Source organism: Heliangelus exortis, chromosome 12 (assembly GCF_036169615.1).
Source record: "Heliangelus exortis chromosome 12, bHelExo1.hap1, whole genome shotgun sequence".
Classification (NCBI taxonomy): Eukaryota; Metazoa; Chordata; class Aves; order Apodiformes; family Trochilidae; genus Heliangelus; species Heliangelus exortis.
Genome location: NC_092433.1, coordinates 6714632 through 6727208, shown reverse-complemented (window position 1 = coordinate 6727208; position 12577 = coordinate 6714632).

Sequence of the window (12577 nt, the reverse complement as noted above, 5' to 3'; positions counted from 1 at the left end):
TAAAAGCAGGCCCCTGCTGCTATCCTCTGCACCTAACATGGAGTACCCCTCCTGAGCTGTGTCCAGTGCAGAGAAGATGCAGCTATAGCATAAGCAGCTTCTGGTGGACAGGTAAAGAAAAGAGCAGCTCAGTTTTCTGTATTTTTCTGCTGTAATTGTGTCATGCTTGTTTTCTAGGAGGGGATGTGGAAATGTTCAGTGGATGCATTCTGGAGCCCCATGGCAGCCAGACCTCTGTTTGTTTGTCACAAGCCCCTTCTCGGCAGCAGTGCCAACCCATGCTACCCTGCCAGGGACAGAGGAGCAGTGTGGATGAGGCAGAGGTCTCAAATGAAACCCAGCAAAGGTGTGCTTGCAGATTTTTTACTCATCAGGATGTGGTGGAGTCTCCTTTGTGACATACTGACAGGGAGGAGGAGGAGGAGGAAGGAGGGAGCTGTTGTGTCATCTTCCAGAGAATGGCAGTGGAGCCACTGTCACTCCAAGCACCCACTGATGGGGAGAAGCCCTGGAAAAAATCAGTGTCCTATGGGTGAGAGGGGAGAGCCCCATCCTACTCCCCATTAGCTTGTGTCAGAAGCACCCCTGGTTTTATGGGATGAGGGAGATGCTGTCCCCAGGTAACCGGAAGAACCAGGAGGCTGCTTCGTGTTACTGGGAAGCCTGGCCTGAGCTGTGCAGTTGCAGGAGGATGACACAGGCTGAGATGGCTCATTACTGGGACCCTCTGTGAGGTTAATGGGGAAAGAGGAGAGGGTCTTAAGGTAAAGAGCTGAAGCTGGCAGATGACTGCGCCGTCTATGCGCAACCTCGTCTAAGCCTATTTATACAAATCATGTGAAACCCAAATTAGAATTTCATCCATCTGCTGTGCTGTAAGTCACTCTTCCACCAGCACAGCAAGCCAAGAAATTGCTCTTAACTCTAAGATCTGCCTCAAGCACGAGAAATGTTCATATATAAGCCCCAGAGCTGGTGGGAGGGCTGAGAGGCTGCACACTGCAGTGTCCTGCAAGGCTGCAGGGCATGTTGCCACCAAGTCTTCCAGTAGGCAGCAGTGTCCTGACATCAAGGGCAAGCCAGGAAGAGATGTGGATGTTCAGTGAGAAATCTCCAAGCTTCCCCACCATGTTCAGGACAAGGAGTTGCCTCTGCCTTGGGGATGACATAACCTTGGATAAAAGTGTTGGGCAGGCCCATGTCTGCCTGGCTCCTGGTGCCCAAACACTGGGGGGAACTTGCAGTGGTTTAGCACAGTGAAGGATGTTGGGAGGTGCTCTCTGTCCTTTCCTATATCCTACTGGTAACAAAGCTGGTCTCTTCCACTTTTCCCTCAAGGATTCTGGTACTCACTTGCTTTGCAGACGTGCAGCTCTCTGCTTGGGGCAGCTCCTTGGGGGAGTTGAGCCACAGCCAAAAGTGGCCACACATCTTTGCCCTTCTGTGTTCTCACTGAACTTGCTGCTCATCTGGGAGGATACTTGATGTAGGAGCATCCCATGGGGTGATGGCTCAAGCTGGACACTGTCCTGGCAGCTGCAGGGTGATTTTGAGGAAATGCTTCTGCCTGCTCCCAAGGGAGGTCCATGCTGAAGATGGTGACTCACCAAGAGATCTTTTGACCTCTCTACCCAGCAGTGCTGTGATCTGGCTTTCTTGACATTTAGTGTTTTTCCTGTCCTCAAAACAAAAAAACTAATTTTTTTTCCCCTGTCACCGAATTGAGGATTTCAGTGAACAGTTTGGGGGTAAACAAGTGAAGATGACACTGGAGGAACAGTTGGTCAAGTTTGCGAGAGATGGAACCAGATCTAAATATGGCACAGCCTCGCTGGTACAGAGCAGAAGGAAGGTGGCATATGTGTCTGAGCAGTTGGATTGCTGCACACTCTGCTAGATTTCCTCAACATCAATTGTGTCTTTCCCCTTTCTTCTTCCTTTTTAGTGAAAAAAGGAGCAAAAGCTCATAAAAAACATCTTTAGGTGGAAATAGGGAAGAACTACAAGGAGGTGATGGACACACTGGCTCAGGTGGCAGGTAGAGGCAGGTGCATCTGGACAAGATGCTCCTCTGCAAGGATGGAACAAGGAGCTAATGGCCACTTGCAGTCGATCTCCTCACTGCTGGTGCCCATACCAAATTTTGACCTAGGAAAAGGCCTTTTCCCAGATGATCTCCGTGCTGCTGCCAAGTGTTGGGTACTGATGAAAGTGCTGCTCCAGGCCTTGTATCCCACAGAGTCCAAGACCTGCAAGAAGGAGGAGGTCACTGGTACTTACCTGGAGATGCTGCACACTATCAGCCTGCCAGATGGGCTTCTGCCCAGGCAAGCAAGATGCTTTTCCCAGGGGTTCTGGACTGTGTACTCAAACCAAGGGTCTCCCACAGTGTCCCAGGCCACTTTGACACAGAAGAGCTGCTTGCCTTACTTCTGGGTTGGGGTATGCCCACACCCCACGGGTCACATCAAGTTTTTGAGGCTCTTTGACCTCTGAAAAAATCCTGTATGTTCACCTCTGGGAAGAACAAGGATTTCACTCTGGTTCTGTGGTTGACTCTGGAGGCAGCTGGAGGACAGGCAGTGCCAAAGAAACAGCACATTGCCAGCTCCTTGTGTGGCTCCTGCCCATCCTGGAGGGCAGCCCACAACTCCTGTTCTGGGGGGTTGGAGCTTTCTTGCCCATGGGATGCTCTTGATGGATTTTCACATACCCTGGGAAAGGCAGGGAGCTGGGGAGGGGAATCCAAAGGCAAGACTGTTAGAAACAGATTCAGCCAGGACTTAATTCTGAAACCAGGCAGTTACAGGGTTAATTGCAGAGCCTTCTCCATCCCTGCAGCAGATATGCTGATTGGACTGTGAAGCCACACGTTGGGGTCTTGTGTTGCATTTTAAACCAAGGTTTCTTTGTAGTTTTCCAGCCTGAAGGGCTGAAGTTGCTGAGCAGGGAGGAGTTTAGCACAGATGCAGTGGGCAGGTGACTTGTCTGACCATCACTGGCAAGGGAATGAACATGAAGGATGGGAAGGAACAGGTGCTGTCTCCTAAGGGATATAGAAGCTGAGGGTAAAATATCTTGGGGTGGGGACCTGCTCAATGGGTGCTGCTGCTGAGCATCTCCCCCTGCAAATGTCCCACCCCATCTCAGTATCAATGCAAGAAGCAACCAGTGCTTATCAGGGGCAGAATCCAGCCTGGAGCTTCCTCTAGCTCTTTCAGCTTTGGTTGTCCCAGGGTCCTGCCCAGGAGCTGAAGAGGGTTTCCCCAGGCTGCTGAGCACCACAGCATCTTCCTGCTCTCCCAGGCTGGGTAGACAAGCAGACAGGTCAGTGTGTCCACTAAAAAATCAGTACTTGCCAGCAAATAATGTGTGTTTTTTCTTTTGATTTAATTGCTTCATTCTCCTAATCTGCATCTTAGATCAGAGACCCCAAAATCCTCAGCATGAGCTACAGAGTAGAATGAAACCAAGACAGGTCCCAGAGCACAGGCTGTGCTGCCTGGTGTGCTGTAGCAGTGTTGGCTGCCTTAGGGTAGCATCCCAGTCTGCTTTCAGCTACTTCTTTCCTCTGAAGACTTGTGTGAAAATGACCAAGAAACACAGTGCCCATTCTGCTGCTGGAGGAGTAAAAGGCTGTTGGCAGAGAGCTGCTCGAATGAGGAGGCTGAGGATGGTGCCTGACTTGCTGCATTGGTGTCCTGGGAAAGCAGGTAGAAAATGATCCTGGTTTGGTCTTCTGCTGCCGAGTCAATTCTTAACAGCAAGCATGTAATTAAAAAAAGAAGGATTAAACAGACATTTAAAAGCTTTAATCATATAAAAATATAGAGATGGTTAAAGTGTTTGTGTAAGGAGACTTTTCAAATGCCCTTTTGTGAGTGCTGGGATTCAGCTTGTTTCAAGGGCTAGAAACAGAAGAATATTAAAACAGAGTCTTTTATGGTGCAAAGCTGCTGGTTGTTTCACAGTTTTGCTTAATTCCTTTTTACGTACAGGCTTTTAATTCAGTTTAACCCAGCCTCTTCTCTCCCCCCTGCATCCTCTCTGCAGTGCAAGCCCATTTGTGTCTGGGTTACTGGCAACCAGTACATCCAGCTCTAGCCAAACATGTATTTAAAACAAAGCTGCAATCTGCTGAAAAACAGGTTTTGAGATGGAAACAAATAATTAAAAACACACAAATTAGTGTATGTCTGACAAGAGGTTGAGCTCTGCACAGATTTAAACAAAGCTGTAATGGCAGGATGTGTGTGATTCCCACCAGAGGCAGTGGCTGAGTGTTGACTTCAGTGGGTCAGCTGGAAAAGATGTGGGGAAGGAGCAAACCCGGGTGGATTTGCTGGGACTGAGCACCTGGAACTGTGGGATAAAAGAGCAGCACTTGGGGGCTTTGTATAACCTGGGGACTTTGTATATCCTGTGGCCTTCCAAGGACCAAGGGCTCGGATGAAGCCTGAGCTTTGGGCTGGTGTTAGGAGTGCTGCTGCTGAAGGGCCTTGAGCTGCTCCTTCCCGGGGGTGTCCATCCACACAGGTGCAGGTTTACTGGGCAGTAATGGTGCACCAGTTTTGGTGGGGGAGGTGTGGAAGTGCATTCTGTGGCCCTGCACCTTTGCTGTTGGGTGTTTTTATGCCTACAGTCTCCAGCATCCAGGCATGACCCAGGACCAGGCCAGTGGGAGCCCTGCCCGTGCCCCTTGGCTGACAGCAGCGTCCTCTGGGGAGCTTTCCAGCAGCCATGGATAGCAAATTCTTCACTTTTTTTTTTTTCTCCTATTCATAGGGGCATCTCAGTGCAACAACTGCACTGTGCCTGTTCCTCCATGTGCTCCAGCAAGGTGTACCAGCAGCATGGGTTCCTCTCCTGCACCCATTGTTATGGAAATCGCCTTAGAGACAGTTGCTCCAGTGTACTTTTTTTAGAAGCTCGTGCAGCAGGAAAACCACTCTGAGGGGAGGAAAACCACCCACCAGGCTGCCAGCACTGCCCCTTCCTCCACAGCACGGTGGAGCTGAGCTGGCTCTCATGGGAGGGGTGGGATTCAGGGTATTCCTGTGCCTGGTGAGGCGGAGAGAAGGAGCCTCTGGAGGAGCAGCCCCTTCTGCGTCAGTCTCCAAGGAAACCCCTGGGGCTGCTTGGCTCAGTCTTTGCCACACACCCCGGGTTTGGGCAGTGGTTCACATGTCCCGGACTTGTGCCTGAATCACGCATCTCTGCTTCCATCTGCCCGTGGCATTTCACTGGTGCAAACGACCCCATTTAAGAAAAATTGTGGGGTTTTTCTACCTCAAGGTACCACTTTATCTCAAAGATGGATTTTGTCTCAAAGATGGATTGGTGTGCAGGAGAAGTAATGTCCTCCCCTGAGCTTGAGAGAAACTATCCCTATCTCTGTTTCGAATGCACATTCCTCATGGTTGAGTCTGAAAGCAGAAACCTTTTAATGCTCCCACACCTCCCAGTTTCTTGTGAGCAAGTCTGGGAGCTGTGGTGGTTATGGAGAAGCTTGGGCAGAAAGTCTCTACCCCAGAGGTTTCCAAAACACCCCAGGTTAGGGCTGGCCAGCCCCACACAAGTGGTTTCACTGCTCACCCCCCATTTCCACTGAAATGCTCAGCTCCTTCATCTCAGTTTTGACTGAAAAATTCAGTTCTTCCCCTCTCCATTTGTTACAAACAGGGGCAATTTTGCTTCTCTGTGGCTCTGCCTGCACTCATCGTCACTGCCGGCCACCGAGTGGGACCAGACCCTCAGCCTGTGCCCCAGGGTTTGGTGCAGCTTCAGCTGATGAAAGGGAAAAGCAGGGATCCAGTGACCTTTGTTTGCATAACTGCTGCCTGACCTTTGAGGAGTGACCGTAAGTGCTGAGGGGTGTGTGGTGATGGGGGTGCTGTGCAAAGCAGATGAACCTCATCCGTGCTGGCAGAATACATGCTGAGCCCTGGCCTGTGCCTGTCCTTTCTCTCTCTGAAGCCTCAGTTGACTTGCACGGTGGTGTCTCGCCACGAACCAAGGGTAAGAAACCTGCCTGCAGCTCCTTGCTGGCCAGGCAGAGATTTTGGCCACTGTTTGTTTGTTCCCAGGACTGTTTTGCTGCCAGTAGCAGCAATGGAGCCGGAGCAGAGAGGAACCTCTGGTTCTGTGGGACCGTGTGTCAGTGCCATGGGACAGGGTGAGAGGGAGCTCACAGGCTGGAGCTGGGGAGGACCAATCAAAGCCATGTCTGATTCCCAGGGCTTTTGCTACCAGACTGGTCTTGATGCCCTCAGACTCTTTGGGCAGAATGGTGCTGCACAGAGGACCATGAGTGTTCAAAGGTGCTGAGTATCCTGGACTTTGTGGCAACAAATTGTCCAGCTCTGCAGCCAGAACAACTGAAAGGGTATTTTGCCCCCCTTAACTTGGGAGACTCTTGGTGTTGTCAGCCCCAAAAACTCAATCCTCAACAGCCAAAAGCAAGACATTAGCATAAGTCCCCAGCTGAGTTTTCTTTTGATAAAGAATATTTTGAAGGAGGATAAGGCAGGGTTATTCTTTCCATTTTACATTCTGAGCCATTTAAGCTTACTTTACCTTCCTTGCTACTTTATCTGCTTCACTTGCAATGGCTGGAAGCTCTCTTTTGTTTTGTTTTCTTTGTTTTTACTGTGAAAACTGAGGTTTTGGGGGCAGGTAGTTGAAACTTGACCACAGGAACTGACAGCCCTGGGCCATGCCTGCCCATGACACTCAGATGCCTTTGCTGGACATCTGGCTGCTTTAGCAACAGATAGCTGTGAAGCATGCTTTGATATTTATCCTAAGTGAAAAAAAAACAAGTAGAATGGAGAAAAAAAAATACACAAAGTAGGCCATGAAAGCAGGGTTTGTGAACCTCTGAGATGCACTCCTAATTAATAGCAGTTCCGATCCCAGAAATCATACCATTCAGCAAAAGTTAATCATCTTTGCTCATACATACAATGCACTTCAAGAGAGAGTGAGTCACCCCCACTGAAATGTCTGATGTTATGAAATCAGTGTGACTGATGTAACAGACCTGCCAGAGCTCTACAAATCGTCCAGGAGTGCCAACAGTGAAGTGCAGTGAAGATGTTGACTTCACTGAATTTCACTTGTTTGTACCCAGGATGGATTTTGCTTTTAGTTACTAAATTAGACTGACACAGAGTTCCCCAAGAAGGATGTGGGTGAGCAGGGCAGGGGGGTTGGCATTGCCAAGCCTTGGTGGTCCTCATCTCCTGGTGTGGAACTTTCTATCTCCCCACCTCTGGGAGTCAATCCTGCACAGAGGTCCCCAGCCTGCAAATATTCTGGGACACACACAATCCCCAGCTCTGCTGGGGTGCCTGGGACCAGGACTTTAATTGCATCACTCTGCCTGTTCAATCATTTGCAGGCCCAGGGATTTAGTCTTTATTTCTTGGTTCAGAGAGGAATGTAGGTTCAATTCAACATTAAGATTCTGCCTTGATATCAGCCCTTCCCTCTTAAATTAAATATTATTACCTGCAAACATTTCCTTTTAGCACTGGGAGCCGTTTGCTTGGCGTACTTTGTTTAAATGTCACCATATGAATTACTGAAAGTAATTTAAATATTTAAAGACATACACTGAAAGTCTAATTTTATTTTGAAATACTGAGCCAGACTTACAGCTGATGCAGCAGATAACAGCTCAGCCTGGCACCCCTGGTTCCTGTCCCAGTTCTTTGAATTAATAATTTGCATTTCCAGCACCTTTCACCCAGTGAGTCTGGGCTCTGAGATATTTTTTTCAGACAGATTTTCTTCTCTCTTTGAGGTAGGCTCTCTAGGATGGTATGAGTCCCTGGGTGGGCTCTTCTCCCATCCATCCATCTATCCAGCTATCCACCTTATCTGCCCTTCTGGGACTTCTTGCCCCATCGGGCAAACCCAGGGAGACAGAACATCAGAAATGCCAGTGCCCCAGCAGAAAAGACAGCAGTGCTCTCGTATTTCATGTTTTTCAGCTAGACAAGATCCCAATCCCGACACAACCTTTTCATGTCTTGTTATCTTTATGAGTAGCTTAAAAAAAGACTATAATTTCTGGCACACTGGCCACGCTCCTGAAGAGCTGTTCCTCTTCCACCTCCTTCTTCACCCACTCAGATGAAAAGCTACAGGTAATGTTGGGGAGTAAATGAAAGACTTTCCATGGGGAAATAAGCTCAAATAGTAAACAAAAGGCTGATTCTTAAAAGCAAAAGAGCCAAAGATGTCACCAGGAAAACATGGTGATGAAACACTCCTGCTCTTCGGAAGCGACTTTCCATGCTGCTGGAAATTACCTTCTGACTCAGCTGGCTGCATACATCTGATGCCACTTTGCTAAGCACTCTTCCTTGACCTGAATAGCCATGGTTTTCAAAGAAATAACGTTCTCCATGAGAAAAATGCCACCAGTCAGCCTGAGCCTTCCTTGGCTTTCCTGAGAAAATCTTGGGCGAGGTGGATTCCCCAGTTCCTGGGAGCAGCCCATCCCCACGAGCAGTGCTTCCACCACCGTGTCCTCGTGGCCAGCTGGGCTGCGTGGGTGCACTCAACTTTGGCTGCTTGGCTTTGATCTCACACCTCCACTTGCCATCTCAGCTGGGTCTGCTAATGCAAGGTCCAAGTTGCCTTTTAATCATGCTGCAGGCACCTCCCCGGAGCCTCTCTGTGCCCTGCCTGCCCCTCTCCCTCTGGAGAGGAGTCTGGCTTCTTATGCAAAGCTGGTGACTCATTCCCCAGGATGTGTTTGCTTAGAAGTTGCCTGGTCACCTCTTTCTCTGATCACTGCTTCCTTGCTTTTCAAATCAGGAGTGAAGGAATGGTGACACACAGGCAGAGTGCATGCCTGCATAGAAATGCTGCTGGCAGGATCCCCCTTCTGGCCTGCGTGTCCCCAGGTCATGTGTTCCCCCTTGTTGTAGTCACCAGTCAGTGTGGGGAATCATATATTTTATTCCAGCTGGGAAGGTTTCCCTCTAATCCCCTTTAGCCACAAAAGTGAGGCCCTCCAAGCCATGCCCAGGTGAGCTCCAGACCCTCAAGAACCCTTCAGAGATGATGCTGTCAGCAGGCAGGGCATCTCAGGTGGTGTCTTGGGCAGGATCTCACAAGTGCCTTTGATGATGAGCACTTTTGCATTACTTCCTCCTGCTGATACCATCCAGTGTCTTGCCCCCTGTGTTTGCTGGGGTGATAGGCTGGGCTGCTGGTCCAGCAGAGCTTCCAGGTAACCTGGCTGATGCCACACCGAGGGGCTTGGAGGACATCTGGGGAAGTTGTGGCATCTTCCTCCCCAGCCTACAGCACACAGCAAGAAACTGAAGGAGCCACAGGACCAGGTGCAAAGCCACGCACAGGAGGAGCAGGAGCTGCAGCCAGGACATCTGTGCCATGCATGGCTCAGCAGCTGGGCAGGCAGAGTGAGACAGGACACAGCACTCATAGCTCTCCTCCACATGTTGCTGGTGTGTCCTTCCTGGTGCACAGCAAGATGAGAGAAATCCGGGCTGAATGGCTGTGCACAGAGGGCTGTGGTTGGCAGCACAAAGTCCAGTTGGAGGTTAGTGGTGTGCCCAGGGCTGGTTCTGGGCCCATGATTGTTTAACTTCTATATTCATGCCCCAAATGATGGGACCGAATGCACCAGCTTTTACAAGATACAAAAGTGGGAGGAGTGGCTGCTCCATCAGAGGGTTGTGCTGCCATTCAGAGGGACCTTGATGGTCAAAGAGGAGCTTCATGAAGTCCAGCTAAAGGAAGTATGAACTCCTGCTCCTGGGGAGGAATAATCCCATGCACCAATATGCTCTGGAGGCAACCAGCTGGAAAGCACCAGGTAAAGATCTTGGGAGTCTGGACAGCAAGCTGAGCATGAGCCAGCTTGAGCCAGTGCAATCTCATAGCCAACAACATCATGGGCTGCATTAGGGAGAGCACTGTCAGCAGGCCAAGGGTGATGAAGGAAAGTTTTGATTCCTCCTTCCTCACTGAGCACTGCTGCCACTGGTGGAAACAGGACTTGCCCTTTGAGGGGGGTTTTAAGGTATTTCTTAAATCTTAGATCCAGCAAAGTGCTGCATGAAGGGGCTGTAGCCCCACTTTAAGGGTCAGGGAGCAGTACATAGGGAGAGGGAAGGGACCTGCCCAGCATCATAGTTAGGCCAGTGGTGAATTAGGAAGGGACCAGTCTCTTCCCTGACACCTGGCCCAGTTGCCTCTGTGCTGGGTCATGTTCTTGCAGGTCATACACCCATATCCAGAGGCTGTGAGTGTAACCCTGGCTGGGCCAGGGACAGGCAGGGGGTGCTGAACAAGTTAACAGGAAATTGGAACTTTGTTAAATACGTTAAATAAAATTCAAAGAAAGCAAGTGAAAAAAAAAAAGACTGTTCAAAATAAAGCTTTGTTTCCTGGAAGCTAAACTTTCTGAGGAAAAAGAGAGGGGTTCAGTTGAACATTACTAACACTAGAATGAGAAGTGGTCTTCTGGTTGCTCTGAAAGGAGAACCAGCCCCTTGCTCCTGGAACACTCATGAAAATGGCTTCTTGGGTTTTGTTCAGTTTTATTTTAATGGGAAATGAGGGGACTGCAAGACCAGAGGACTTGGTGCAAGTAAAAAAGCTCAGAAACCAGAGCATTTTCAGGGATGGCCAGCATAACTTCCCAATGAAAAAAGCAGCATTGCAACAGCATGAGTGGTGAGAGCCTGGGTTGCTCATCCATTTGTAGCCACCAAATACATCCAAACCAGAACAATTGCACAAATTAAAAGCAGCATTCTGAGGAAGACCTGCCCCACTCATTGGAATAAAAAGATATAAATAATAATTGACTTGAAAGCCACCTATGGTGAGAAGTGGCAGCACAGTGCACCAACCTCCCCCGGTATCTCTGCATCTGCTGAGGCCTTAATTGCTGAAGTTTGGGGTTTGGTTGATGGGCAGGGATGTGGTGCACCACCAGCCTGCTGAGCCCACCTCTGATTTTGTCATGGTGTAAATCCCAGACAGCACTGCCAGAGCCACCGGGACCACCTCGGATCTGCTGCAGCAGAGGGGAGCTGGGCTGCCCTGCCCTGCCAGCAGCAAGGAGAAGTCTTGGAAGGGTTTCCATTTCTGAGGAGAACCCAGAAAGGCACCTCACAAGATGAGGCTGAGGAGTGGTGACTGCCCAGCTCAGGGTGGGGAGATGAGGGTCTGTCCTGGTGGTCCTGCTTGAAACCAGATCCTAGCAAGGTGAAAGCTGGTGAGCCAAAGCCTGGCAGAGTCCTTGTGTCTTCTCTCAGGTTCTCTCACCTTCTCCCACTGGAGGAACAGGCTGGGAGCTGGAGGGGCTACACAGTTCTGCACTGCCTGCGCCCATCCCAGGTTTTCCCTGTCTGGCTGCTCCCCCTGTCCCAAGCCAGCATCCCAGCAGCAGCTTGAGCAAGGTGGGCAAAGGGGCACCAGAGTCACCCCCCTGGACACTCATGGGCGGGAGCTGGGTACAGCCTGCACCCACCCTGCTCATTTACAGCCCTTCCTGGTGGGTGGTGGAGCTGCTTTCACAATTGTTTCCTGTTCAAAGCCTGCCCTGGGAAGCTCACCACTTGGTCTCCTTGAAAAAAGAAATATTTCTCTGCAGGAAATTGCTCAGGCAGCCCAGGATGCTGAAGCTGCAGAGGCGATGGAGACACAAGTAGAGCAGAGGGGAGGTGCTCAGATAGCACCAACAGGTCCTGCACCTCCTGTCTCAGGCTATTCCTCTCCTGCCTGCTCTTTTTTTTGTTTGTTTGTTTGTTTTTAGGAGAAAAGGCCTTTTTTGGGGCATACTAAAGGAGGAATGATTATAAATGAGGTATGTAGGTAAATATTCAATTATTCAATGGAATGCTGTGCAATCTGTGTCCAACACATGCATGTGACAGGCTGAAGTGTAGATGTTACTGGTTTAAGTCCCATAAATATCCTGTTCTCCTCCATTTTTGCAGTGTCAGACCCTGCAGGCTCTTAATGCCCAAGGGTGCATTGGAGCTGCCCCCTCCTCTATCCCTCCACAAGGGAGGGTTTTGTAAGGGTGGTGGCACATGGCTTCCATACCTGCTCATTGCTAAAAGGATTATTAATTAATAATAATTAATTATTATTAATATTCTCCTCTGGAAGGATCCTAGAGCCCAGGTAGCAAAGGAAGTGGGGAAGTAATCAATGCTCAACAATATTGTCCCAGTTTAATTGGGTTTGAGCTGCCTTCCTTTGCTGGCAGTGCCCATGGGGGCTCTTGGGCCCTGCTTAAACATGACCCCCCTTTCTCTCCTGGGTTTCATAGGAACTGTGGGGACCTCCAGAATAACCAGCTAACCCAGCCATAGCATTGTGGGAAAACCTTGGCCAATATTCCCCAGAAAAATCAGGTTATGGCTCTACAGGATGGATTCTTTGCACCCAGGTGGAAGCATCCCTTTTCTATAAAAACAGAAGAGCTTTCTTCAGACCCTAAGATGGGCTTTCCCATTTAAATAAGGAAAAACAGCACCACCCAAGAACCTGGTGGTGGTTGTGCACCTTCTGGTGACTC